Source organism: Neoarius graeffei, chromosome 6, assembly GCF_027579695.1.
Source record: "Neoarius graeffei isolate fNeoGra1 chromosome 6, fNeoGra1.pri, whole genome shotgun sequence".
Classification (NCBI taxonomy): domain Eukaryota; kingdom Metazoa; phylum Chordata; class Actinopteri; order Siluriformes; family Ariidae; genus Neoarius; species Neoarius graeffei.
In genome coordinates, this window is record NC_083574.1 from 100029629 (window position 1) to 100038213 (window position 8585).

An 8585-nucleotide genomic window follows, 5' to 3' on the forward strand; every position below is an offset into this window, starting at 1 on the left:
GCAAACTCCCACTAGGCCACCAGGGGGATGACTCAAATGCAGAGGCGTGAGGCGGAAGTAGAAAAAGAATCAAAAGGTTTATTTAAACTATATACACTATATACAGGGCAAAACAAAAGACAAAAAAAAAACCAAAGAGTATAATCCAAAAGAAAAGCAAAGTGCAAAAATTCAAAAGCTAAGAAGATCAAAAAACACAGTACAAAGGAAACTGGAGATAAACATAACAGCACAAAGACTCCGTGACAAGAGGACTGAACTCAGGGGTATAAATAGACAAACTAATTAAGGACACAGGTGAAGATAATTAGGCAATTAACACAAACACAAAACACAGGAACAGTGGCGGCCTCTAGAGGCCAAAATAAACACGACATGAAAAGGAAATAACAGCGGCCTCTAGAGGCCAAAACAGTCCTAGTCCTAACAGGACCCCCCCCTCTAGGAGCGTCTCCTGACGTTCCCAGGGCGATCCGGATGGGCCGAATGGAAGTCCCGACATAGTTCTTTATCAAGGACATCCCGAGCAGGAACCCAGCAGCGCTCCTCAGGACCATAGCCCTCCCAGTCCACCAGATATTGCAACCCGCCGCGGACCCGGCGGGAGTCAAGCAGGCGATTCACAGTGAACACAGTCTGCCCCTGGAAGATGCGGGGGGGTGGGGGGTTCCTAGGGGCAGGGGCATACGTAGACGTCAGTACGGGCCGTAACAGGGAAACATGGAAAGTGGGGTTGATCCTCAGAGTCCGGGGCAACTGGAGCCGGTAGGAGACAGGGTTCACCCTGCGCACCACCTTGAAGGGGCCAATGTAGCGAGGAGCAAGCTTGCGGTTCTCCACCCGCAGTGGAAGGTCCTTAGTGGACAGCCAAACACGCTGCCCAGGGCGGAAAGCGTGTGCAGGTCTTCTATGGCGGTTGGCCTGAGTCTGGTTGGTTCTGGAGGTCTGTATGAGGGTCTTCCTGACCTTGCTCCAGGTCTTGCGACACCGTCTCACATATTGGTTGACCGAGGGCACCCCCGCGTCCTCCTCCTGGTCCGGGAACAGAGGTGGCTGGAACCCGAATTGGCACTGGAATGGCGACAGCTTGGTGGCCGATGACTGCAGGGTGTTGTGGGCGTACTCCGCCCATGGCAGCCAGGTGCTCCACGATGTCGGGTTATCCATAGCCAGGCCTCGCAGGGTGGTTTCCAGGTCCTGGTTGAGCCTCTCCGTCTGACCATTGGACTGTGGGTGAAACCCAGAGGAGAGGCTGGCAGTGGCTCCGATGACCTTGCAGAACCCGTGCCACACTCGGGAGGAGAACTGGGGCCCTCGGTCTGAGACGATGTCCTGTGGAAGACCAAAGACTCGGAAGACATGATTAAACAAAAGTTTCGCAGTTTCAAGAGCAGAGGGGAGTTTGCACAGTGGTATGAAGCGGCAGGCCTTGGAGAATCTGTCAACTAAGACCAAAATGACCGTGTTACCTTGTGACTCAGGGAGACCCGTGATAAAGTCGACTGCCACGTGGGACCAGGGACGCCGGGGAATGGTCAGAGGATGCAGGAGACCCTGGGGACGCTGTCGTGGGTTCTTGGTTCTGGTGCAAACCTCACAGGACAGGACAAATGACCTTACTTCCTTCTCCATGTTAGGCCACCAGAAGCGTCTTTTCAGGAAGTCCAGGGTCCTCCGAGCTCCCGGGTGGGCGGTGAGAGGGGAAGAGTGACCCCACTGGAGAACCTTGGCCCGGGCTTGATGTGGGACGTACAAGAGGCCTGGTGGCCCCGTCCCAGGACCGGGGTCCTGGCGTTGGGCTCGTCGGACAGCCTCCTCAATACCCCAGCGGACAGGGGCCACAATCCGGGACACAGGGATAATAGGCCCAACTTCATTCTCCCTGTTAGTGGCAGAGAACAGTCTGGACAGTGCGTCAGGTTTGGTGTTCTTGGAGCCGGGGCGGTATGAGAGGGTGAAGTCAAACCGACTGAAAAACAGGGCCCACCTAGCCTGTCGAGGGTTCAGTCTCTTGGCTTGCTGGAGGTACTCCAGGTTCTTGTGGTCAGTCCAAACCAGGAATGGATGTTGTGCTCCCTCCAGCCAGTGCCTCCACTCCTCAAGGGCCAGTTTGACCGCTAGCAGTTCTCGATCCCCCACATCGTACCGGGACTCAGCAGGACTCAGGCGGTGGGAGAAGTAAGCGCAGGGGTGCAGCTTTCCTTCCGAACGTTGAGAGAGCACCGCGCCGACACCACTGTCCGAGGCGTCCACCTCCACGATGAATGGTTGGGAGGTGTCCGGGAGAACCAGAATGGGTGCCGTGCAGAAGCGGTCCTTGAGGTCTTTGAACGCCTTTTCTGCCTGAGGAGACCAGCCATAAGATCCACCTGTCCCTTTGGTGAGGTCTGACATGGGTGCTGCCACAGAACTGAAGTTCCTGATGAACTTGCGGTAGAAGTTAGCGAATCCTAAGAACCGCTGAACCTCCTTAACGGACTTGGGAGTAGGCCAATCCCGGACGGCCAGGGTCTTGGCAGGGTCCATTTGGAGTTGGCCTGTCCGTACAATAAATCCCAGAAAGGAGACCTCGGGAACATGAAATTCGCATTTCTGGGCCTTGGCGAACAGATTGTTCTGTAGCAGCCTCTGGAGAACCTGGCGGACATGGTGGCGGTGCTCCTGCACGGTCTTGGAAAAGATAAGGATGTCGTCGAGGTAGACAAAAACGTATAGGTTAATCATGTCCCTTAAGACGTCGTTGATTAGGGCCTGAAAAACAGCTGGTGCGTTGGTGAGTCCGAAGGGCATCACCTGGTATTCGTAGTGCCCAGACGGGGTGTTAAAGGCAGTCTTCCACTCGTCTCCCTGTCGGATACGGATGAGGTGGTATGCGTTCCGTAGGTCCAACTTGGTGAAGACGGTGGCGCCTTGGAGCAGGTCGAAAGCAGTGGACATCAGCGGAAGGGGATATCGGTTGCGCACAGTAATCTTGTTCAGGCCCCTGTAGTCAATACATGGTCGAAGCCCCCCATCCTTCTTGCCGACAAAGAAGAAGCCGGCACCAGCAGGTGAGGTGGAGGGTCGAATGAACCCAGAGACCAGGGCGTCTTTGAGGTATTCCTCCATAGCCTTGCGTTCTGGCTGAGAGAGGGAAAACAGTCTGCCACGAGGAGGGGTAGTCCCAGGGAGCAAGTCGATGGCACAGTCGTAGGCCCGGTGCGGAGGAAGAACGGCGGCCCTGCTCTTGCTGAATACCTCCTTGAGATCCCAGTACTCTGTGGGAACTTGAGATAACTCGGTGAGATCAGGGGGCTCGGCAGGAGACACAGGAGAGCTAGAGAGCAGACAAGAGGCATGGCATGCAGGGCCCCATTCCACAACCTGGCTTGTTACCCAGTCTATGCGAGGGTTGTGGCGAGTAAGCCAAGGAAGGCCTAGAATAACTGGGAACTCAGGTGAAGGAATCAGGTGCAGGGATATTTCTTCCTTGTGACCTTGAGACTGGAGGAAAACTGGAGAAGTAACTTGGGTGACTCTTCCATCACCTAACGCTTGGCCATCGAGGGCAGACACAGACAGTGGGACTTCAAGAGGTGCAGTCGGAATATTGATGCTTTGGGCGAAGTGAATATCCATAAAGTTCCCAGCCGCCCCTGAGTCTATCAAAGCTTGACAAGAGTGGACAGACTCACCCCAGGAGATGGAGACCGGGATGTAGATACCTTGGCCAGGGAGTCCGGGAGAGAGGGTAGGCCCCGTCACAACCCTCCCTCGGCTGGACGGGGCGGTCCTTTTCCCAAGAGTTCGGGACATGATGCTCGGAAGTGACCAGGCTTGCCACAGTAGATGCAGCACTTGTCCCTCCTTCTGCGCTCCCTCTCAGATGCGGAGAGGCGAGTACGACCCACTTGCATGGGTTCTGGACAGTCACTGAAGGAGGTAGACGGTCTCCAGGTAGAGGTAGGGAGGCTGGGGGGGCTCAAGGCTTGGTGGCGTTCTCTCATCCTGTTGTCCAGACGAATAGCATGTGAGATGAGGGTTTCGAGGTCACTTGGGCATCCAATAGAGGCCAGACCGTCCTTGATGGGGTCAGACAGACCATGGTGGAAGGCTGACACCAGGGCAGTCTCGTTCCATCCACTTACTGCTGCGAGTGTTCGGAACGAGATGGCGTAATCTGCGACGCTTCCTCCTTGCCGGATGGACATGAGCTTTCGGGCTGCGTCGGTACTGATGTCTGCCTGATCGAAGACCCGAAGCATCTCTTCAGAAAACAGCTGGAAATCAAAGCACTCAGGTCCCTGTCTTTGCCAGATAGCAGTAGCCCAGGCTCGCGCCTTACCAGCTAATAAGGTTATCACAAAGGCAATCTTGCGGCGATCCGTAGTGTAGGTGGTAGGCTGAAGCTCAAAGGTGAGTTGACACTGGGTAAGGAACTCTCGGCACTCACTGTGCTTGCCGTCATACCTCTGTGGTGCAGGAAGGCTGGGTTCGCGAGGTGAAGAAGGCAGCATTGCAGGAGGCACTGGAGCAGGAGTGGGAGCTGGATCAGGAGCAGGAACTGGATCAGGAGCAGGAGATGCAGGCAGAGATGTCAGCTGTGCCAGGGTTTTCCCAATTTGCTGAAGCAGTTCCTCGTGGCGAGCGAGGGCCTCACGTTGGCTGGTGAGTGTACGTCCATGAGCGTCCATGGTCGCTCCGAAGCGTGTCAAAGCTGCCATAATTCCCTGAAGGTTGGCCGGGTAGACAGTTGAAGCAGCCTCTGCTGAGTCGGTCATGACGGAGTCTTTCTGTTAGGGTTTTGCTGGGATTCAAACCTGGTTCGTTGGTGTGATAATCCAGCAAACTCCCACTAGGCCACCAGGGGGATGACTCAAATGCAGAGGCGTGAGGCGGAAGTAGAAAAAGAATCAAAAGGTTTATTTAAACTATATACACTATATACAGGGCAAAACAAAAGACAAAAAAAAAACCAAAGAGTATAATCCAAAAGAAAAGCAAAGTGCAAAAATTCAAAAGCTAAGAAGATCAAAAAACACAGTACAAAGGAAACTGGAGATAAACATAACAGCACAAAGACTCCGTGACAAGAGGACTGAACTCAGGGGTATAAATAGACAAACTAATTAAGGACACAGGTGAAGATAATTAGGCAATTAACACAAACACAAAACACAGGAACAGTGGCGGCCTCTAGAGGCCAAAATAAACACGACATGAAAAGGAAATAACAGCGGCCTCTAGAGGCCAAAACAGTCCTAGTCCTAACAAGTCCTGCCTCAAGTGGAAGAGTTTAAGTATCTCAGGATCTTGTTCACGAGTGAGGGAAGGATGGAGCGTGAGATCGACAGGCGGATCGGTGCAGCCTCCGCAGTGATGCGGTCGCTTTACCGGTCCGTCATGGTGAAGAAGGAGCTGAGCCAAAAGGCGAAGCTCTCAATTTACCGGTCAATCTATGTTCCGACTCTCACCTATGGTCATGAGCTTTGGGTAATGACCGAAAGAACAAGATTGCGGATACAAGCGGCTGAAATGAGTTTCCTTCGCAGGGTGGCTGGGCGCTCCCTTAGAGATAGGGTGAGAAGCACAGTCACTCGGGAGGAGCTCGGAGTAGAGCCGCTGCTCCTCCACATCGAGAGGAACCAGCTGAGGTGGCTCGGGCATCTTTTTTGGATGCCTCCTGGACGCCTCCCTGGGGAGGTGTTCCAGGCATGTTCCCCCGGGAGGAGGCCCCGGGGAAGACCCAGGACACGCTGGAGGGACTATGTCTCTCGGCTGGCCTGGGAACGCCTTGGTGTTCTTCCTGAGGAGCTGACCGAGGTGTCTGGGGAGAGGGAAGTTTGGGCTTCCATGCTTAGACTGCTGCCTCCGCGACCCAGTCCCGGATAAAGCGGAAGAAGGCGAGACGAGACGAGATGTTTCTTGCTGTAATAATTTACTTTTACTTTTGAGCAACTTTAAAAATGGTTTCATCTTTTAAAGTCACGTCTTTGCAAGCTGAAACGTTCATGACCTGAGTGTCAGGAGAAACTCCATTTCACCCCTTATCACCTCCAGGGGCCGGTGTTTCAACACCTGGGTACCTTCTTGTGCATACGTACATATCACACACACAAACACAGGACACTATAAAATGGCATTAGTAATGGCGACCTTTCCTTTACTTCACACTTTTGTACACGTCAGGATTTTTTTGTGATCTGTGTAAAAGATTGTGATTACAGTCAGAGCTACAGAGGAACGTGATCTCCAAAGCTCACAATCGTCTCAAATTAACTTCATCACAGTCCAAGCTGTGTCTGTTTTCTCAGTCTTGCATCTCAGTGGAACATCTCTTCAGTCAGCAACAAGTACTGAATTGTTTGTGTGTGTTAGCATTTGAATGGTTTGTTTCATGAGTCTGTTGTGTTGCTAGCTAACATACTTAATGTTAGCGATGATCACTGATGTTATTGACGTTCTAATATTCCGTCCCCAGCTCGCAGGCTTGTCCCTAATGATAATAGTGTGTGTGTTATGTTTGTGTTATAAGAGGACTTATATTTCTACATCACTCACACTTTATCAATTCAACCTTCTTCGATACAGACCAATCAAAATCTGTCTGATATCAATATTATACTCATTATTTTTTACTCTAAATAGAATTATGTCCCTTACATTATATCTCTTAGATTTATTATTTATCAACAGTGCAGTTGAAATAGTGATTGGTGTAATTGTGGTGTTGAGGTTCAGCTCATGACTGATTGTAATAACAGTGCTATAGCTATAACACTGAGACACGGAGACATCCAGCTGATCTGCTTTGCTGATTTATTGACAACTTTAATGACAGTTGCAGATGAAAGGAACATCAAAGCATTTTGAGAAGTTTGTTTCATTAATTTTAATTCTTCTTAGTGGACTTCCACACCACATCCCCGTCCCTGTGGATCACCAGAATGCCGTCATTACCCAAAGTTAAACGGCATGTGGTGAGATCCGGGCTGTAGCTGCCGGCGGCCCACACGGGTTCATCCGGCGTATATATGACGAGGTTGCAGTCATTTTGCATGGCCAGGCGACTGATGCCTGTAATGCCGCCAGTGTTAGTAGCTCACAGCGGCGCCCAGCCGTACACTACAAAGTTCCCATCATCCTGAAACAAGACATTAGAGTTCAATATCAGAGAATGGAAGGTGAGTTTATATTTCTGTGAAAGGAACTGGAAGTAATTTTTTCAAACAGCAAATGAAGAAAAAGCAAAGAAGACTCTTCATCTCTATTTATTTCCCCAGTTTCAGTTCTACCTGAAAGATTGCTTTGTACTCGCTGTTGTTGGATAACAGGAAGTCTCCTTTCTGGAGCTCTTCATTTATAGACAAGAAGTTCCTGCTCATGGTTCTGAATATAAAGACAGTTATTAAAAATGTGTGTCAGATTCAAGCAAGTAGTGACTTTTATGGGAAAAAATGATAAGAACATTGGAAAAGAATTTGTGTACATGCTGACCTGAAGATATTAATATTTAGACTTTCACTGTTTCTAAATAATTAAAGCCACATTTCTAGTTCTCACAGCTAATATGTAAGGAATAAAACACGAGTGGGTTTGTTGTTGTAGGAAAATCATCCAGACAGCGGGATGCAAATCAAAGTTACTGTTCCCACCTGGAAGTTGATTATTTTATTATTAAAACAGCTCATCCCCAAGTGCTTTCTTTCCCTTATACCAAAGCAATTTGCCAAAGTTTACCATTTTTAATTATTAAAGAATAAAACATCACAAATGCTTGTGCTTATATTTATATTTCATGCTTTCATCTGTTTATAGTCAGATTTAAAGTTGCAGAACGTTCAAAACAAGCTCCTGTTCTTACTTACATTATAGAAGCTATAAATTCATGCACAAACTGATCCGAGGATATCAGGCTTTATATTTAATAATTAATGCATCAGTTCTTCTTTTATTCTTCAGCTTTAGTCATCTTTATAAAATGCCATGCTCATACATCAACACATCTGGGGTTTTTTTTTCTTTAAATGTTCAAATAAATAAACCAGGTGCACTTTAGGTTCAATCAGTTTTACTCACCTGCACGATGAGAGTGAGCGGAGAGATGAATCAATGAGCGGAGAGATGAACAGTGAGCGGAGAGATGAACCAGTGAGCAGAGAGATGAATCAATGAGCTGCTTTGCTGATTGGTGATGAGTGATGGGGTTTATATGGACTGACTCTGACCGAGACAGAGTTTAGGACTCCTCCTCTCACTGTTTTTTTACACACAGCCCATTAGCAGAATATGAACAAACACTGTTCTGCTAAGCTCCAGTGATTCAGCTGAAAGACGAACCAAACATTCATTCTGAGAACCCGAGATGATGCCCACTGTCCTGTGGCCAGTGCTGAAAATCTGGGTAAGCTAAGATAAGATAAGATAAGATAAAATAAGATAAGATAAAGTCATCCTTTGGTGGGTAAATTTATGAGTAACCAATAAATGACAAAAAAACCACAGGCTATGTGTAACCAATTTTACCAATGTAAAAGTGAATTACAGTATAATAATGACTTAGAATAGTAATGAAACCTAGACCAGTATCAGAAGATGCTAAATTC

At 49.2% G+C, this 8585-nt stretch overlaps 1 pseudogene; it reads right to left on the bottom strand.

Annotated features, from left to right (window-relative positions):
• Window positions 1–6871: 6871 nt before the first annotated feature.
• On the bottom strand, window positions 6872–7364 carry LOC132888458 (B-type lectin plumieribetin-like; annotated as a pseudogene).
• Window positions 7365–8585: the final 1221 nt, after the last annotated feature.